The sequence below is a fragment of the Erpetoichthys calabaricus genome, chromosome 9 (assembly GCF_900747795.2).
Source record: "Erpetoichthys calabaricus chromosome 9, fErpCal1.3, whole genome shotgun sequence".
NCBI classification, from domain to species: domain Eukaryota; kingdom Metazoa; phylum Chordata; class Cladistia; order Polypteriformes; family Polypteridae; genus Erpetoichthys; species Erpetoichthys calabaricus.
In genome coordinates, this window is record NC_041402.2 from 13171967 (window position 1) to 13193225 (window position 21259).

General features: G+C 39.0%; 2 protein-coding genes across 7 annotated transcripts in view; one reads left to right on the forward strand and one right to left on the reverse strand.

Moving 5' to 3' along the window:
* Window positions 1-21259, reverse strand: part of LOC114657372 (LIM/homeobox protein Lhx2) — a 412444-nt gene that overhangs the window by 369609 nt on the left and 21576 nt on the right. The window lies entirely within an intron of this gene.
* dennd1a (DENN/MADD domain containing 1A) overlaps window positions 1-21259 on the forward strand; it is a 1314459-nt gene that overhangs the window by 204914 nt on the left and 1088286 nt on the right. The gene's annotated exons all lie outside the window — the stretch shown is intronic.

Below are 21259 nucleotides of genomic sequence, written 5' to 3' on the forward strand. Positions count from 1 at the left end.
GTAGAAAAAGGGTGTGACAGTTGTCAGGGTGTTGTGGGAGGGTGAGTCGATAGACTGGGGGTATGCAAAGATATACCAGTGTTGTATATTAAATTCAGTTTCAGTGTTCATGGATACTTTGTGGCAGCTCAAAATAACTAACGACCATCCTAAATATATTGTCCCAGATGGGACGCCTGGATGGTCCCCGTGATGGACAATACCTCCCCTGGGCCACGAGGGGGCAGCCGCCCAGGTCTGCTTATGGGCTTCCGGGGGCTCTCTTGACACTTCCGCCACACCAGGAAGTGTCATCAAGGGGAGCACCTGGAGCTCATCTGGGTCAGTACATAAGGGACCACCTCCCTCCAGAAGCTGAGCCAGAGTTGGGAGGAAGGAGACAAAGCTTGTGAGGAGGGGAGAGGCGGTGAGAAAGAGAGAGAAGAAAAGAAAGAAAGAAGAAAGAGTTGGTAGAGTTAGGCATTGTGGTGTGAAAAGAAATAAGTGTGTTTTGGACATTCTGGTGTCTGTCTGTCTGTGTCATGGGGGTATGCTTTCCACAATATATATATATATATATATATACATACACCAATTGGGAAATTACATAGGGAAAAAAGTAGGTATTATAGAAAAACTCTTCAGCCACAAACTTGTCTAACTGTAGTTGTACTCATAGCTAAGCACAAAGTATAGTACAATTAAGTGCAAGTACTGTACAGTAGTTACCAGTGGATAATTTATTGGCTTCATAATGAACAGAAATTTGTTTTAGCAGTTTTTACAGAAGTGAAAGAGAAAAATCAAAATATAACCCAACTAGTAGCCCATCATAAGTCAATGTCTATACAGGTGTTAAGTGTAATCACAATTCAGTAGGCTGATCGTAAACTACTTTTCCAGAGACAAGTTTATACAATATTGTGAACACCGTGAATACAGCAGGTAATTATCAATTTTTAATATAAGAGATCTTCTTTCTGCCAAAGTATCTCAAAGAGGGCATAACTCATCTTCAGGGTCTAAGATATAAAGACAAATAAATGTAGCCATGTCTATAATTACAATGCTGTTATATACAGTTATACACAGTACATATACTGTATTTCACATAGATCATATTCAAATTTACAAATCTTGGGTTAAAGTGATATTCCTTACTATAAATACCAATAAAGAATAACATGTACAAATAAACTTAGGGAGAAAAACAAGAAAAAATACATAAACTCCTACTTTGCTTTAGTAGATGTATATGGATCATGTAGCTATTTAGAAGTCTGGAGTCTAATTTGTTTTTTGAATTAACCAGACATATCACCCTACCAACTAAGAACATTCGTGAATAATAACCCAAATGTAAAAACAAAAGGCTTAACAACTTATAAGTACAGTGGAACCGAAGCAATTTCTCCCATAGGATTGTATGTAAATACAATTAATCCGTTCCAGACCGTACAAACTGTATGTAAATATATATATTTTTTAGTTTTTAAGCACAAATATAGTTAATTATACCATAGAATGCACAGCATAATGGTAAACTAAATGTAAAAACATTGAATAACGCTGAGAAAACCTTGAACAACAGAGAAAACTAACACTGCAATAGTTCGCGCTATAGTGCTAGGAACCGCTCGCTAAGGACACTTTTTTTAATGAGTTTTAAGCACAGGGGAAAAAATGAACATTTGAAAAATCCGTAATTTAATAAACCACCAAGAAAAGTAACATTGCAACAATGCAGGCTACGAACCGATCACTGTAAATAGAACTGAAAACAAAAACAAGCCTTCTCTACCTAATGCGTCCCTCGCTCGCTCTCTCTGTCCCGCGCCTGTGTGTGTGTGCGTGTGTCTCTCTTTTGCGAGCCTGGAGTGCCTGTGTGTGTGTGTCTCTCTAGCGCTCCTGTGTGCCTGCGCTCCTGTGTGTGTGCAGGCCTCGCCCCCCCCCCCCCCCCCCCGCGCCTGTGTGTGTGTGTGTTTGGGTCTGTCTTTTGTGAGCCTGGAGCGCCTGTGTGTCTCTCTAGCACGCTTCTGTGTGTGTGCGCGTGTGTGTGCGAGGCTCTCTCTGTCTCGTGCTGCCTGTGTGTGTGTGGCTCTGTCTCTTGCGCTGCCTCTTTGTGTGTGTGTGTGTCGTGCTCTCTCGCTCTCTATCTTGCTCGCTGCACAGGAAATGCACAGGGAGAGACTGAACATGTACAAACCGAAAGGGAACCTGGCTTGTTCGTATACCGAGTGTGTGGTAATGAACCGAGGCAAAAGTTTGGCGAACTTTTTGGTCATAAACCGAGTTGTACGTGTACCGAGACGTTCGTGAACCGAGGTTCCACTGTATGTCTAATTTGAAGCATTAAATCTTTTGATTTCAGAAAACATTGTATATATGTTTCTAAAGCAAGTTTATGACAACAAAGGAGTTTGGAAGTAATACATTTTGTCACAAATTCTTGGCTCAGAATTTATCTGACATCTTGCAGCGCTCACAAGAAATGTCACTGTCATAAAAACAAGTAAAATGAGGGGTATATATACATTTAATAAATCCTCTAAAAGTGAAAAAAGGAAGCAAGGATTCAAACACTTACATTATAGCAATAAGGTTCAGCAAAGAGGCTAACTGTATTATTGTGTAATGAGTCGGTAATATTGCTAATAATAAAATGATAGCTTATTTGTCTAAATACTATGAAAACTTATAACCTAAGTGCTTAAACCACTTAAAACAACGGCAGCTGAACCATTTACTAAGTGAGCTACATGAAATCATACCCCCTGGGAATGAAAGTTTCCCAGGGATGGAGATAAGAAATGAGGTGAAGAGCAGATCTGGATTCAATTTAAAATGGCAGAATATCATAAAAAAAATTTTGTGAAATGATTTAGATGTATTATTTTATAATATATGCACAGGGGGTCAGAATTTATGGACACTTGTGGCTTGGAAATTGATGTATTTGGTCAGTTTCAAGGCTTTTTTTCACATTTCGACCAGCACCCCATTTGAAGATGCAAAAGCAGAGATGGTATTTATTATAATGCATACAGAATACCTCAATGAAGAACAGAATTTCCAGTGCCGAATAATGTATATCATGATTATGGAAAAAAAAATACCTTTGTCTTGGAAAAATACTTCACTTATCTTTTAGGAATAAGTCCAAACATGTCTGATAGATAAGCAAGTATCTTTTCCCATGATGACCTTAATTTAGGACAGTCCTAAATCTTATGACCTATTGGGGCTGGTGTCAGATTGAATAGTTAGGGTCCAGGCACTGATATAATTTGGATCTAGAAAGATGTGTATAAAGAACAAATTCTAAATGAAATACAGTGTGTTGTTCACAAATTGGTGAAGAACGTATATTAGGTGTACATTAAATCCTGTTCCCTACTTAAGAATTAATAAAGAGTTAATTTTGCCAATGTTGCCTCATGTGCACACTGTGACTTTAATTGATAAAGTCTGGAGTAAGTGCTGATATTCTCATTACTAGCTAAAATAAAGTTAAGTGAGGTTACTGACGTAAGGTTAAGGCAGATTAGGCAGGTTCATTTTAAGAAGGGCTTTAACTTGTAAAAATTGATGTTCTGAAGGAATTCTATATTAAAGATATATTTAATCAATTAATTCAAGCATATTGAAGTTTACCAGAAAGAGCACTTTTATTCAAATTATGTGTAAACCCAGACATCCAGACATCCTGTAAAATTAATCTATTAAATGTAGCAAAATTGGCAATAATGAGTAACAAGCATACTATTTTACTTTCTGTGTTATTTTCATTAGTTTGATTGGGTCATGTTTTGTTTTTATGTTTTGTTTACTAAACAAAAGGACAATAAAGAAAGTGTTACTCCATCATACTAAATGCAGGAGGAGATCAACGGACAGAAAGAGCAAAAATATTGGAGAAAAATAGATGAATATTTTATTCATGTAATATAGTGGGATTTTGCATTTAAAGTAGGGTTCTATAAAATCTAAATGGAAGGTGTTTTTGTTGATGATAAAATTATTCTGTATTAAGATCATATTATACAGTAAACAATTGTGTTTTTCTCACTTGACCCTAGATCAAGTGATTTAAAAAAAAATGACTGTAAATGCAGGGGGCTGTGATTCTGTATATTTTTTATTAACATTTGCATAATTACCCAGAAACAGATTACATTCTTAATGTGTGACCTTTTCTGTCAAACAATGCAAACAGTTACATGCAACTACCTTAAATGAAAGAAATTTAAATAACAATGAAATATGTTAGTTAAGATCACGAAAATGTGGTGTTGGGAAATTTTGTGCGAAAAAAGATGAATTAGAAAGAAAACATTTATTATGGAAAAAGCCTCAGAGATATAATATGGTTCAGGTGGACAATGGAACATTTGTCATTATTGTGTACAGCTTAAATGAATCCACCCATAATATAGATATTATTACGTGTGAATTTCCCCTTGGGGATTAATAAAGTATCTATCTGTCTATTTATTATTAATTACTTATTAATGTCTTTTGAGTTAAGTTTTACATCTAAAAGAATTTCTGTTTTATCTCAATTTAAAGACACATTTTTACCTATCCAGTGTTTTACCTTTCTGAAGTAGCTACCTAATGACATATCTAAAGTAGTATATTTTAATTAGGTTCATGAATACAATTCACTATAATCAGAATAGAAATGAAAATTTAAATTATGTTTCTGAATTGCATCTACAGGTAATGTCAACATATAAAGTGAAAAAATAATTTGCTCTAGCATGTGATATTTATCTCATTGTCTCCTTTCGTTTTACTACAGTGAACATTCTTATAACTTTTGTCAGTCATGACAGTGCATATTTTAACAAAAGAAGCACATTTGTAATTGTTAAAGAAAATCTAAATTTTGAGTCTTTAGTTTTACATTTTCACACTTTACCAGCAGGTTTTTATTTAGTTGTTACTGGTATAATTGCTATACTTTGTTTACCAAATGGTTCTATAGTATTTGGCCATAATGTATTACAGTTTTAATATTAAGTATAAACAGTAGTTCTGGTGTAATCTTGAAATACTATGTCATCAGTCATCTCCTAAAACTTTGTCCAATGTGGAAACATTTCCAAAACAGAATGTATGTATAACAAAACTAATAGCTGAACTTGATCCAAAATAACAGATTTAGTTATGAAACAGTTAATACATTATATCTATGCTCACTCTTGAACTCAAAAACAATCTGTTGAATAATGGATTTTGCCCTGGTCTTTCACACCCATTCTGTCTTTCATCTTATGTTTTATATTGCATTTTTTCTACACAGTTATCTGGCCTCTTTAGTTTCCTGTCAACAGGTCTTTGTCCCAACTCTCTTCCTGGCAGGGAGTGCCTTTTAAGTTCCAGCTTGAAGTTACTTCTGGGCTGTTTCCAGAGTTATAAACATCTGTCAGATTCCTAGAATACCTGCTGCCTCTTATTCTCAACAGGACTTCAGCTGTACTCTGAGGCTTGTTTGTTGTTAAATTTAGAAGACTGGATAACCGACTTTTGCAGTATGCTGCAAAAGTAATTTTAATTATTTAATAGATATTTTAGTTGTGTTTTCTTTTGTCCAATTTTGGTCCTATTGAAGCCCAATGTATCAGAAATTTTGTTATCCCAATTTCAACGGAAAGTTACATTTTCTTTGTCATCACTGCATACAGGATAGGGTGAGTAAAAGATATGAAAATTATAATTTTTGGTTGAAGTATTCCTTTAGGCTTCCTTCTTATATATTGCAACCGTCTAATGTTTTTCAAGAATTTCCCTCTGTAGTTTCAGAGCTTGCTATACCCTTGTGTCTTCTTTCTACCTAAGCTGTTTGTGTGAGTTTCTCTTTCTACTCCACATTGCCTCATTGGACACAGTTTTGCATTTAGGCTGGCTTGACATTTCCAGTTGTGCTGTGTTAGCAAGCTCCAACAGGAGTGTGCACGTTTCATCTCATTTGGAATTTTCATGAAACAAGTTTGTAACATTTTAAATCAGTCAATATAAACATTTGGGTTGAATATTTGTATCAACTACCATCTCCTCTCCAATTTGGAGAACTCTGTGAAGAAAAAGTCCACTATATAGTTCTGACATTAAAAAAGTCTTGCGAAAACACATTTTCCCCTTGGGGATTAATAAAGTATATCAAATCACAAATAGTAGTCCCACAGATATGAAGAAATTTCAGAAAGGTTAACAGAGGCCCACTTTATTTATTTAAATACATCATTAAGGAATTCTTGCCAAATTCTGAAAAAGCTCCATCCATTCCTTGCAGATAAACTTTTGAAACAAAAAGGTAGAATGCGGTTCTTCAAATTAAGTAAGACAAGTTGATGAGTGAGAAATATAGTGTAAGATATCAAAAATGATTCTTTATGAAGGAATTTTAATATCATCTGGTGTTGTTCCAGAAAATTGTATTAGCAAAATATACCTACTTAAGTGTATATATAATGTACAGTATATCTCCCAGCCAAGCAGGTGCTTGATGATGTTACTTAAAATTCTGGTTTTGTCCTAGATATATTCTGGACAGTCTTAGACAAATTCTGTGCAGTATTGAACTAGATTACACTAGTTATTTGCAAAAGTTTGAGTATGTCTTGTCCATGTCATAAATACTGATACAAGAATAAGGAAGTCTTACTAGATTTTGTTTGAAGCGTAACTGTTTAAAGATGTAAACATAATGTCAATACATTATATAATGTCTGTAAACACTATATGGGAAAAGTTGCTGGAATAAATGATTAGGGTACATAGGAGCAACTAACAGTAGTATTTTGTCATTAACTTGCATCCTACATTGGCACAATATTATGAGTGAATGTTGCACTGTTAGATTACTGGTAATGTGACGATAATGAGTAAGTACAGAGGCACAAAGGAAAGTCTACAGTGATGCATACACCAACAATTAATGTCTTACAGTAACATTGTGAATACAGAATAAGGTAAATTTGACTTGCTCTCTCTCTTTCATCATCTAGTACCTAATCGTAACACCTCTGGTTCCAGAAAATGTCTGAGGATGGCTCACATTTCTTTATGTATTCACAGTAGATTTCATCCTCACTGGCTGCATCACACCCTGGTACAGCACCTGCTAGGCTGAAGAATGCAGAGAGCTGTAGAGGGTGGGTAAAGTGTCACAGAATATTACTGGCACCCATCTGCCTTCTGTTCAAGACATACAGTATATGACATCCACTGCTTTAGAAAGGCAAACAAGATTATTAAAGACCTCAGCCATCCTTCATCAGGGTTGTTTATTATACTGATACTAGAAAAGTACTTAAAAAGACAACTATGAAAATTATACAAGTACTAAGGTTCAAAAAGTGATATTGACACCACAGTCAAAATTGTATTACTTGTCATTCAACACTATCCTTCATAATCATTTTTCTCACTTCCTTTTTTTGGTAGATGGTACGGGACCATTGGTGTTTGCACCAGTATATTCAGGGAAAGTTTCTATCCACAGGATAAAAAATCAGTTGTTACAACAAATATTGCAACATAACATAAGTAATATGTATGTATCTGTATAAATCAATACTTGCAAATATATTGTAGATTGTACATATTCTCTGTGTGTATATCCAGTATATATCTAGGTCATCAATATCTACAGTAAATATAAATTTCATACACACATAACTAGCTGTTCTACCCAACTTAACCTGGAAGAATGATAAAATGTATGTTACATATGAAAAATAAATAAAAAGCTGGTCTGACATGGATTTTTTTAGGATTACTTAGTGTAAGCCCTTTCAAAATTTTACTGAGAAACTAAGTGAAAGATTTAGAGAAACAGAAGTAATGTTGCAGCAAAGAACAATATGTGGAACAGTAATAATAACTCAGTACTTCTTCTTTTTTTTTTTCAATCATGGTTCTCATCATAAATGTGTAATTTGTTCGCTTAGATAGATAGATAGATCTTTATTGTCATTGTCACTTTTACAAAGGAACAACGAAATTGAAGGTGCAATCAACTCAGTGTGAGGAATAAGGGTTAAAATGACAAAAAGACAGAATATAATAACAAACCGAATAGTAATAAATATACAAATTGCACTTGTTGACCTAAGGTATATATTGCACATTGGAAGAATAATATAGAGCAGTTTTATTTTGAGTTCAGGGCCATGATTGCTTTCGGATAAAAGTTGTTTTTAAGGCGGTTTGTCCTAGTTTTCATAGCTCTGTATCTCTTGCCCGATGGCAAAAGCTGGAAGAGGCAATGACCGGGATGTGATGAGTCCTGCGAAATGTCTATTGCTTTTTTGCGGCTTCGGGAGGTGTAGATTTGTTCCAGAGTGGGGAGGGTACAACCAATTGTTCTCTCCGCTATCCTGACGACCCTGTGTAGCGCTTTCTTTTCTGAGGAAGTGCAACTGCCGTACCACACACACAGTCCGTACGTGAGCACACTCTCAATGGAACAATGATAAAAAGCAAGGAGCAGATTTTTTGGGAGGTGGTTCTTTCTGAGAATTCTCAGAAAATACAGTCTCTGCTGTGCCTTCTTTAGCAGCTCCTTGGTGTTGGCACTCCAGGTCAGGTCATCCTCCAGCTCCATACCCAGAAACCTGAACACCGGGACCCTCTCCACACATGCCCCGCCAATGGTGAGTGGCTGGATGTCAGTTTTGTTTTTCCTAAAGTCAATAACAAGCTCCTTTGTTTTTTTGTTGTTGAGGAGCAGGTTATTGACTGTGCACCACTCTGACAGTCGCTCCACCTCGTCCCTGTATGCTAGCTCACCCTCCTTGCCCGAGATGAGTCCGACCACCGTCGTGTCATCCGCAAACTTTATAATCTTGTTGCTATGGTGAGTGGGGACACAGTCATATGTGTAGAGGGTGTAGAGGAGCGGGCTGAGCACACAACCCTGCGGCGTCCCGGTGTTGAGGCTGAGAGCAGTGGATGTGTGGAGACCCAGCCTGACCCTCTGGGAGCGACCCGACATGAAGTCCAGTATCCAACTGCAGGTGAGTGATGGAAGTCCCAGATCTGCCAGTTTGGACACCAGTCGTTGTGGGAGGATGGTGTTAAACGCCGAGCTGAAGTCTACAAAGAGCAGTCTGGCGTAACTCCCCTGCTGCTCCAGGTGGGTCAGGGCAGCATGAAGGGCTGTGGCCACAGCATCCGTGGATCTCTTTGCTTTGTAAGCAAACTGAAATGGGTCCAGGTCTGCTGGCAGGCAGGCGATGATATGACTCCGCACCAGTTTCTCAAAGCACTTCATGATGACAGATGTGAGTGCCACTGGGCGGAAATCATTCAGACTGTTCATGTTGGATTTTTTTGGCAGCGGAACAATGATTGAGGACTTGAGGCAGGATGGGACAGTGGCCTGGGACAGGGACTGGTTGAAAATCCTGGTGAAGATTCCGGCCAGTTGATCTGCACAGTCTTTCAGCACCCGTCCAGCCACACCGTCGGGTCCTGCAGCCTTCCTCGGGTTCACTTTCCTCATCACCCGCCTCACCTCACACCCTTCCACTGTGAGTAAATTGCTGTTGTGAACAGGCTGTTGTGATGGAGCTGCTGTTGGTGTTGCCTCAAAGCGGGCAAAGAAGATGTTCAGCTCCTCTGCCAGAGAAGCGTCTCCCTCAGCAGCCAAGGAGTTGCTGGATTTGTAGCCGGTGATGTGCTGGACACCCTGCCACACCTGCCTGGTGTTGTTATTCCTCAGATGATCTTCTATCCTCCTTCTGTATGCTGCCTTGGCCTCTCGGATGCCTCTCTTCAGGTTCGCTCTGGCTACACTGTAAAGAGCCCCATCCCCAGACCTGAAAGCAGTATTCCTAGCTTTCAGCAGACTCTGGACATCCCTCGTCATCCAGGGCTTCCTGTTAGGATAAATCCTTATGCGTCTGTCCCTGGTGACGTTGTCCGTGCAGAACCTGATGTAATCCAGGACTGCAGTAGTGTGGTACTCCAAGTCTTGGTGATAGAAAACCTCCCAATCGGTTCTCTGGAAGCAGTCCTGCAACTGTTGGGAGGCCTCCTCGGGCCATATGGTAACAGTCCTGGTCATAATGGGAGCTTGTTTCCTGAGGGGAGTATATGCAGGGATTAGAAGCAGAGATGTATGATCAGACTGGCCAAGGTGTGCTAGGGGTTTAGCCCTATAGGCCTGTCTGATGTTTGTGTACAACTTGTCCAGTGTTTTTACTCCCCTGGTTGCACACTTTATGTGTTGATGGAATTGAGGGAGAACTGCTTTCAGATCTACATGATTAAAGTCCCCAGAAATGATGTGAACAGCCTCAGGATACTTGCTCTGTTTCCTGCTGATGGTGTCATGCAAAAGCCCCAGAGCCGAGTTAGCATTAGCATCAGGTGCTATGTACACAGCAGTTAGCAGTATAGCATTGAATTCACGGGGGAGGTATATGGGTCTGCATTTAATTGTCATAAACTCCACGTCTGGAGAGCAGTGTCTGGTGACTATGGTGGAATTTGTGCACCAGCTATTGTTCACATAAATGCACAGCCCCCCTCCTCTCTTCTTACCGGATTGCTCTGTCCTGTCTTGCCGGTGTGCTGTGTGGCCTGCTATCTCGATCGCCGTGTCCGGTATGAGTGGATTAAGCCACGTCTCCGTGATCAGCAATATGCAGCAGTCCCTGATGATCTTTTCCGTTGCAATCCGCAGCTGCCACTCGTCCAGTTTGTTTGCCAGCGACCTCACATTTGAGGAGAAAATGCTTGGAAGCGGTGGTTTGTGTGGCTGCTTCCTTAGCCTCACTAGCACGCCGCCTCGGCACCCCCTCTTTTGTTTACGTTCTTTGCGCCGCCGCCGGCTCCTCGAAGCTGGGATTGTAATCCACGGAGAGCCCGGTGTTCGTGCGATGTCGTCCGGAATGTTGTGGACGCGGAGAAACTCGGAGGTCGAGCAACTCTCGCTCCGTAAACCGATAGATAAAATATCCTGCCGGCTATACGTGTATTTATCCAGGCAGGGTGGAAAAAACACAATCTGAGTCGGAGAGCACACAGCCGCAGCGTCTAAGCGCGCCGCCTTTTGACCTAGATAAAAAATGAATGTGACCTTTTTTTGTTGTAAAATGAGCAGTCAGAAAAGAAGTAGCAGATGTTTAGTTTGATCAACCTTTAGTTATTTAGTGGTAAGCGTAAAAATCTTTTTTTTTTTTCTTAACATGCTTAAATATTTAAAAATGCACAGTAATTATTGTGGACATGATAAACACCTGAAATTGGCTTTGTTTTTTACACAATCATTTCTAGTGTGTAAAAATTACATACAGTATGTATCATTTTGTGCAATGGAGATATTGAGGTTAAAAGGCACAAAGGTCCAGTGAAAATGGTAACTTTTAGTGAGGTTATCTCAGATTTTATTTTTATATATTAATAGATAAGCTAACAAAATTACATTTTCTATATTCAGAGTTAGACTGTACTGGAAATGACTGCAAAGATGTGTAAAAGTAGGTGCAGTGCTGTTTGTGTGATCCTTAGACTGAAATGCAATGTTAGATGCTATGTGTGCTTTTTTTTGTGTGTCTTTTCTTGGTACTGAGTTAGTGTCATCTTGTAATGATTGGCTCAAAGTACCTTGGCTGGTTGCTACACTTCTAGGCCAAAGGCGTGGAAGAAGCTTCGTCTAGGCCAAGTCAATATCCTACTCCACCTTACACCAAATTTCCCAAAGTTATTCCATCAGTCAATGGTTCAAAGACAGTAATTAGCAAAATATAAAAGTGAAAGGTGATTACAGTATATTCTAAAGAAAGGTGAACATAACACATATACAGTAGAGTGATGGCTCTGTGGCTAAGGATTTGTGTTGGTATCTGGAAGGCTGGCAGTTCAAATCCCGTTACTGCCAGAAAGGATCCTACTCAGTTGGGCCCTTGTGCAAGGCCCTTAACCTGAAAATTGCTTCAGGGTTGCTGTACAGTGACTGACCCCCAAAGGTCATGTGAAAATAGAAGAAGACATTTTCCCTTCCAGCTTAACAAAGTTTATCCTAATCAAAAAATAAGCAAACAGTATATATAGTGGATTAATAGATACAAGATTAAGAAATATTTTTATGGACAAGAAAATTACCCTCCCTTATCCCCTCACAAAATAAACTTTATACACAATGCATACAAAAAAATGCTATAAACCAAACTCGCACAAAATCCATTTTAAAATGGTAGCTGAGCAGATGTTGTTAAATGACAAAGCCTGCCTAAGTCCTTGAAGTAAAATGAATACAAAAAAATGACTGAAATGAAGGTGCCATCTCAAAGTGAATGAACCAGAGCAAAACCAAATCTTGCCAATCTGAGTTCCAGCTGATGTGAAGTTTTTTTCAAATAAGAGTTGGAGAAAGTGCTTTTCTGTTTGGTTGTGATTAAATGGTTGCTGGAATTCCCTTGAGTAGTGGTCATTAAAAGTTGTGCCTTTTTGCAATTGAATTCAATATGGCAAAGTTTAAAGTAGAAGATGAAGAGAGAGATCTTGGCTCTGAAGCTCTTTATACAACAACAACATTTAATTATATAGCACATTTTCATACAAAAAATGTAGCTCAAAGTGCTTTACTTAATGAAGAAAAGAAAAATAAAAGACAAAATAAGAATTAAAATAAGACAACATTAATTATCATAGAATAAGAGTAAGGTACGATGGCCAGGGAGGACAGAAAAAACAAAAAAAACTCCAGACGGCTGGAGAAAAAATAAAATCTGCAGGGGTTCTAGACCATGAGACTGCCCAGTCCCCTCTGGGCATTCTACCTCACATAAATGAAACAGTCCTCTTCATATTTAGGGTTCTCACGGGAGGACTTGATGATGATGGTCATGCAGACTTCTGGCTTTTAATCCATCAATGTTGGAACATCATGATGCTTTGAGTAGATGGTGGTGGCGCAGGTCGCAGAAACGATGGAACGGTCCAAATAATGTAGCAACTGCACAAGCTATTTTGAGGAGACTTGGAGTTAAGAATTTCCTTGTACTGCATACATAAGACAGTAAACTTGACTTTAATCTGTTTATAGCAGTGTTCTACAGTAAATAATGCAATGACTCAGGCGCCGCTGAGAGTGGCAGCCTTTTTAGCAGCTCTGTGTATGACTTTATTTTTCTACTTTTCTTTTATTTTTCTCTCTTTTATTGATCACTCCTATCAGTCCTATCACTTTATTTTATGTGGATTTGTTCCCTGGACACACTTACTTTTACAACGTGGGCATGGATTTTTACACGCCGAGACTCGTCTATTCAAGTACTCAACTTCGAGCACTGAGAACAAATGCCAGTGCCAGTATGGTTCCCTATTTACCAGTCAGTATCATGGCAGCAGAGCCGGCACTAAGCTAAAAATGAAGCGGCTTGAGAGAAAGTGTCGTTTTAAGCCTTCGGTGCCTTCTGTGATCCTGGGAAATGTGAACTCACTATCAAATAAGATCGACGAACTGGCTGCGCTGGTGAAAAATGTCAGAACCTACAGAGAATGCAGTTTGTTGTGCTTTTGTGAAACGTGGCTAACTACCACCATCCCAGATGCTAACGTGGAGCTACCTGGGTTTAGCACAGTTAGAGCAGACAGAGATGCAAGTACTTGCGGGAAGCACAAAGGAGGAGAACTCGCTCTCTATGTTAATACATGGTGGTGTAACTCTGGACATGTTAACGTCAAAGTCTCCACTTGCTGCAGGAACATCGAACTGTTGGCCGTAAGTTTGCGTCCCTATTACTTGCCCAGAGAGTTTGGACACGTCATTGTTGTTATCGTTTACATCCCTTCTCGGGCGGACGTGGAGACAGCGAGTGACATCATCCATTCTGCTGTTGCTAAGTTACAAACGCAGCACCCTGAGGCGCTTGTGCTAATCGCTGGAGACTTTAACCATGTGACGCTGGACAAAACATTACCTGCCTTCTCCCAGTATGTGGACTGTAACACCTGGGGAAATAAGACTATTGATTTACTGTATGCAAACGTTAAAGACGCATACAGCGCCACCCCGCTGCCTGCGCTTGGGAAAGCAGATTATAACCTGGTTCTGCTTCAGCCTCACTACAAACCAAGAGTGAGGGTTCTACCTACAACCACTCGCTCATTCAGGAAGTGGTCCCTGGAGGCAGAGAAGGCTCTGAGAGAATGCTTTGGAACTACAGACTGGGATATCCTGCAGGGATCACATAGTGAGAACATTGAGGAAGTTGTTGACTGCACTACTGACTACATCAACTTCTGTATGGACATTGTAGTTCCAGTAAGAAATGTACGTTGCTATGCTAACAACAAGCAATGGATTACAAGTGACATCAAGGGCCTTTTGAACCAGAAGAAAAGGGCTTTTAAAGGCGGTGATCAGCATGAGCCCAAGCGCGTGCAGAAGGAACTCCGAGTCCAGCTCAGGGCGGCGAAGGAGCAGTACAGGAGAAAGCTGGAGCAGAAGTTGCAGAATAACAGCATGAAGGAAGTGTGGGATGGGATGAAGATCATCACTGGCTGCAGCTCGAAGTGGGGTACCACCATCGAGAGAGACGTGAAGAGAGCAAACCAAACGAACAACTTCTTTAACAGGTTTGACCACCCTAACCCACTCTCACTCTCACTTCGGAGTACTGCACCCTTCACACATCCTTCTACTGATACCAGCATAGGAGAGACATCCCCACCCATAATTACAACAGCGCAGGTGAGCAGAGAGCTGAGGAGACTTCGTGCCAGCAAAGCAGCGAGTCCAGATAGAGTATTGCCACGACTGCTGAAGGTCTGTGCATTGGAGCTGGGGGGTCCTCTACAGCGCATCTTCAACCTGAGCCTGGAACAGGGGAGAGTCCCGAGGTTTTGGAAAACATCTTGCATCACCCCAGTCCCAAAGGTATCACGTCCTAGTGAGCTGAATGACTTCCGGCCTGTTGCTCTGACATCACATGTGATGAAGACCATGGAGAGGCTGCTGCTTCACCACTTGAGGCCACAGGTTCAACACGCCCTCGACCCTCTGCAGTTTGCATACCAGGAGCAGGTGGGAGCGGAGGATGCCATCATCTATATGCTACACCGATCCCTCTCCCACTTGGACAGAGGCAGTGGTGCTGTAAGAATTATGTTTCTAGACTTCTCTAGCGCCTTCAACACCATCCAACCTCTGCTCCTTAGGGACAAGCTGACAGAGATGGGAGTAGATTCATACCTAGTGGCATGGATCGTGGACTATCTTACAAACAGACCTCAGTATGTGCGTCTTGGGAACTGCACATCTGATATTGTGGTCAGCAACACAGGGGCGCCACAGGGGACTGTACTTTCTCAGGTCCTGTTCAGCCTATATACATCGGACTTCCAATACAACTCAGAGTCCTGCCACGTGCAAAAGTTCACTGACGACACTGCTGTCGTGGGCTGCATCAGGAGGAGGAGTATAGGGACCTAATCAATAACTTTGTTAAGTGGTGCGACTCAAACCACCTACAACTGAACACCAGCAAAACCAAGGAGCTGGTGGTGGATTTTAGGAGGCCCAGACCCCTCATGGACCCCGTGATCATCAGAGGTGACTGTGTGCAGATGGTGCAGACCTATAAATACCTGGGAGTGCAGCTGGATGATAAATTAGACTGGACTGCCAATACTGATGCTCAGTGTAAGAAAGGACAGAGCCGGTTATACTTCCTTAGAAGGCTGGCGTCCTTCAACATCTGCAATAAGATGCTACAGATGTTCTATCAGACAGTTGTGGCGAGCACCCTCTTCTACGCGGTGGTGTGCTGGGGAGGCAGCATTAAGAAGAAAGATGCCTCACGCCTGGGCAAACTGGTGAGGAAGGCAGGCTCCATTGTTGGCATGGTGCTAGACAGTTTGACATCTGTGGCAGAGCGACGGGCGCTGAGCAGGCTCCTATCAATTATGGAGAATCCACTGCATGCACTAAACAGTGTCATCTCCAGACAGAGGAGCAGCTTCAGCGACAGACTGCTGTCACTGTCCTGCTCCACTGACAGACTGAGAAGATCGTTCCTCCCCCAAACTATGCGACTCTTCAATTCCACCCGGGGGGGTAAACATTAACATTATACAAAGTTATTGTCTGTTTTTACCTGCATTATTATCAATCTTTAATTTAATATTGTTTTTTGTATCAGTATGCTGCTGCTGGAGTATGTGAATTTCCCCTTGGGATTAATAAAGTATCTATCTGTCTATCTGTCTATCTATCATAAACAGTAGCACTTCCTCAGTGTTCGTGTTTCTTTAAGTGTAACTGGACACAATGGCAAACGTGAATTTTTAATGCTCAAGGAATTGGGTTGCCACGTCCTTCTCCAAACTGAGGATGATGAAAAGTGCACTATGAATAAGGAAAGTTTCTAAGACAGATAAAATTTACACACAAACTGATATAGAATTGATTTGTCTGAATGTAACTGTTTTTCTTATAGATAATGTAGTGTACTTTTTATTTAGAAAATAACAATGTATGTTGAACTAGTTAGGTAAAATGTAAAGAGAATGAGGCCCTTTTTGTCTAAAATAATTATGTTCAGAGATTTTGTTGACGAATACAGGTCTCAGATAAGTTCTTTCTTTGAAGCATGGCAGAACATGGAAATGATGGAAGTGCAAAGAAGTTGTTAAAGTGTGATTTCAAATTGGGTCAGGTTTTTCTTGCTGACTCTCCCTTTATATTGTTGTGATATGAGACTAGAGGAAAAATTTGAAAGACTTAATATTTTTACACCAGTTGCAAGACTTAGGGTTCTTTTGTTTTTTCTCTTTGCCTTTGGGTAGCAAATTTTGGATGTTTTGTTTAAGCAGTGGCTTATTTCATGCAGACATAAGCAGATTTATACATTGCTTCTTTTATGCAGCATTGTTTTTGCTATGATATTAGATTGTGCTGACTTGCATTGGTTACTATCATATTTGATTAAAGCTACATATTTTGCAAAAGAAAGTCAATCTAACATGTAATGTGTAGAGAGATAAACAGTACAATATGTATTTTCCTCAGTTTGAATATGTTTTTGTTATTTCTTATATGGAATTCAAAGGTTATATGTAATGTATAGTAATAGAGTTTGTTTCCTTTAAACTCATAGCTGCTGAAAAACGTACAAGCAAAACATATTGTGTTGTAATTAGAATGACATTAGGTTAGAAATATATTGGTTCATGCTTTGCACAAGCATTACATTAATATATCTAACTCTTTTTGTTAAAAAAAAACAAAAAAAAAAAAAAACATGCAGACAGCATTTGACAAAGACAGGTCATCCTAGCTTTCCCATTCAACATTTGGTACTGAAATGAGGCATGGCGAGGATCAAATACACTATGTGAAACTTTTTTGTTTAAACTTGTTAATGATGTTGAGTAAGCTTATTTACAGTATATATGTTACCGCTAAAGCTCGAAAGCTGTTAATGTGCACATTACCTAGCTAATCTGCAGATTAACTGATTTGCTCCGTTAACGTGCGGAATCAAGAGTTTTCCGCATTTTACCTAGGTAATGTGCACATTAACGGCTTCCGTATCGTTAAAGTTCAAAAGTTTGTTTCTGTCATTTCCTTTCCCTACTCCTTCCCCCTCTCCCTCCACTTTTAGTTTGGTTTTGCTAGCGTCTTGTCGTCGCCGGTTGTTTTTATTTCTCATAATTTGCGTCAGCTGCCAGTGCGTAGCATAGCTAATTCTGTTTTCAAATTCGTTTCTGCCTGTTAGCGCGTTAATTTGTGTCGTGATTTTTTTTAAAGCAGATAAATTTAACTCCTAGTATGCAAGCAAGCACCGAATTGGTGAGTAAAATGAAGAAAAAATTCTTCGCAAACCTCTTTAGTGAAGATTCAAAATATAATAGTGTTTTAATGACAAAATGAAAGTATGATTCCATAATTAAAGATGTAAAGTGAATAAAAGTTTCCAAGAAGAAAGAATCATCTCGAGATTATCGAATAATTCAAAGGTATGATGTGTTGACTGTACAAGACTGTGAAAAACTCATTGAGCCGTTGTCAGATGTGCGAGAAAGTGTGAAAAAGTTTGTCCATGCCAAAGAATTGTTTGACATATTGTATTCTACTCATTTGTTAATTGGCCACGGTGGAAGAGACAGAATGATCAAGCAATTAAATACACTTTATAAAAACATAACCCAAGCCCAAATAAAAATGTTTTTGGATTTATGCGAACCTTGTCAACAAAAACAAAAAAGTGTGAAAAAAGGGATTGTCGTAAAGCCGATTATTTCATTGCATTTCAATAGCAGATGCCAGGTGGATCTCATCGATTACCAATCTCAACCAGATGGAAAGTTTAAGTTTCTTCTCGTATACCAAGACCACTTAACAAAATTTGTTGTATTGAAGCCGCTCACATCAAAACGGGCAGATGAAGTAGCCTATAACTTGCTTGATATTTTTCTCCTTTTTGGTGCTCCAAGTATTTTGCATTCTGATAACAGACGCGAATTTTGTAATAAAATCTTAGAATGTGTAACACAGTTGTGGCCAGAAATCAAAATGGTTAATTAACCATAAACAAACAATCCCTTGGTACTGGACAGGGTTTCAGAAAATGTGACTGCAAATCTAAATGTACCACAAATAGGTGTGCTTGTCGCAAAAACCAATTGCTATGTAATTCAAAGTGTCACCAATCTTTAGATTGCACTAATAAGTTAGCATAATTTTATCATATGTTTTGCAAATTCATTTCCTTAATTGTAATAATATTTTAAACCGTTTGATTCTTTGTATTATAGTTTTTTAATTGATTGATGATTGATTCTATCAAATAATTTGTTGATTGTTTGATTGTATTAACTTGATTCTTTAGATATCGAAAAATAAATAAATAACATTGTTAATTTAAGCGTACAGAAACGTTGCTGTTGTTCCAGCAAAGATCTTATTTTCACTTTAACGAGTGCCTAGTTGGTAATGTGCAGATTATCTAGGTAATTTGCAGATTACCTAGGTAATTTGAGAAATTAAACAATTTTCGGCACTTTAACGGATCACCCTAGTTAATCTGCACATTACCTTGATAATCTGTAGAATAACTGATTTCTGCACCTTAGCGGTAACATATACAGTACGTTATAAAATATGTAGTAGTAACGAGCTTTTTTCTGGTGATTAGTTCTAATTATTTTGGTTTAATTTTCATTTCAGGTTAGTTTCAAGGAAAAAAAAAATCTGACCAAGTAAATATCAAATTTTGTCGTCTTTTTGGTAAATTAGAAACCAAAAAGCCACAGATGTTACAGCTGGCACACAGTGATCAAGCACTTTTCCAACGGTTCTCAAGAATTTTATATTTTGAGAATAACTGATTTTGTTTCAAGGCTCCAATTGTGGGGAGCATAATAACTTAATAAGAATATAAGAGGAAGCTTATGGGGTATGCACGCTCAACATTTACTCTCAAATGTTCATTAGTGTTCTACAAAGTCAGACTGCTTAATTTTAATCACCTCTTTTCCACAAGTGAGCAGGGCATGTTTCAAGTTCCTAAATGTCTTTTGGTGTTTGTTCCAGTGTGTCAGTTTGATGTGCTAGCAGCCATTATTTGAATAGGGTACTGTCAATGCAAAACCTTCCAGAGGTTTAAGGGTTTTGGAATTCAGCTTTAGGAACAATAAATAACCTTTCCAGTTAGTGAACTAACACCACAGCTGCAGCAGAGATGATGATCAATATGAGCAGTACAGATGCAGTTCAGTAATGGCAGAGGAGGAAACCAGGAATAGTTTGTCTATATGGCAAGGTGAGATATGCGTGGCTTTGACCTAAAACAGTTATATGTAGTTTTGAAAATAGGTACTATACTTTGATAATTTTGAAACTGTATAAAAAGTCAGTAGATTAGCCAGCTTCAAAAATATTAAGTTTTTTTTGTCAATTTCATCCTGTCATAAAAGAGTAATCATTGTTTTTCAAAGCCAATACAGAATCTTAATACATAATTCGCCTGCCTCCTCACTCACTCACTCATGTCTGTCCGAAGCCGAATGCGCAGTCGCCTTCTGCGCAGCTGCCCGAAAAACCTTACGAGACTGACATCCAACCCCAACATTGCGGCATGCGGCGGATTTACGGCCGCAAAAATTCAAAGAGAAAGGCGATTTCGACTACAGCTCAAGGCCTAATTATGTATTCTGATTCAATTACGCATTCATTCAATACACCTATATCAGGTTTGTGGTGCTTATACTTATTACTATTCCATATTGTACTGGAACATTCACAAACTCGTGCCTGTTTCATCTTACGTTGTTGAAACGGGCTCTTTGTCTAGTATTATATAAATCAGCATGGTGATTGTTGCCAGAGAAAGGGCATTCTGATGTAACTCTCTCTACTTTCAATTGCTGTTTCAGTTCTAGTTTTGTTACATATAAAGTAGTGACTTGCGTTAGGCTGAGTATGATATTGTTTTCAGTTTTAAGAACGAAGAATACATAATAGTGCCTCATATCATGGCATAAAAATCTGTTATTTTTAAGAATGCAGGCAAAAATAGTTTTGCACCTAACATAGTTTACAGTAAAACATAAAACTTTAGTAGGTAGCTTTAAGCATATTTGGGTTTCTTAGTAATGTGTATGTGACAGCATTTTGCGGCTATTGAGACCTAAATATAGTAAATACAGTGCATGGTAAATTTAAGCATGTTCATATTTATTTCCTATATACATTTCAGTATTAACAGGTTCTGTGTTTAACAGCTATGGTGCATTACACAACTTTTTCAGTTGTAGCTTTAGTTAACATAATTTTAGCGAGTTGGAGGCAGTCGGTGGTGCTCTTCCGTGAAGCTTGTTGTGTAATGTGGCATACCAAGTGACTCAGTACAACTAGGCTGCGACTTGCGCCAGTAAAATCAAACATCTGATTTTGAGTTTTGTTGTATGGGTGGGCTCTACATGCACGGAAGCTGAAAATTAATGAATGCCTATCTGGAAGCACAATTCATATAATGCAGGAACTAGATGTTTTTGGACAGTTTATCTTTTTCCTCAACAGCTTAGATTTTCCCATGCAAAGTAGCTGCATTTATGACATTAGCTTATAAACAGCTGTAGCTTTCTTATGCTGGAAAAGACCTAGAAGCTTGTGGTTAACCTCTGAATTACAGTGAGTAAGACAGTATATACTGTAAAAGGAAGTTATTTCAAGCTCAGCTGGCTCTACAGATGTAATTCTCCTTAACAATTAACTATTACTGTGGGCTGGAGGAATTGGAAGTGCACTCAATTA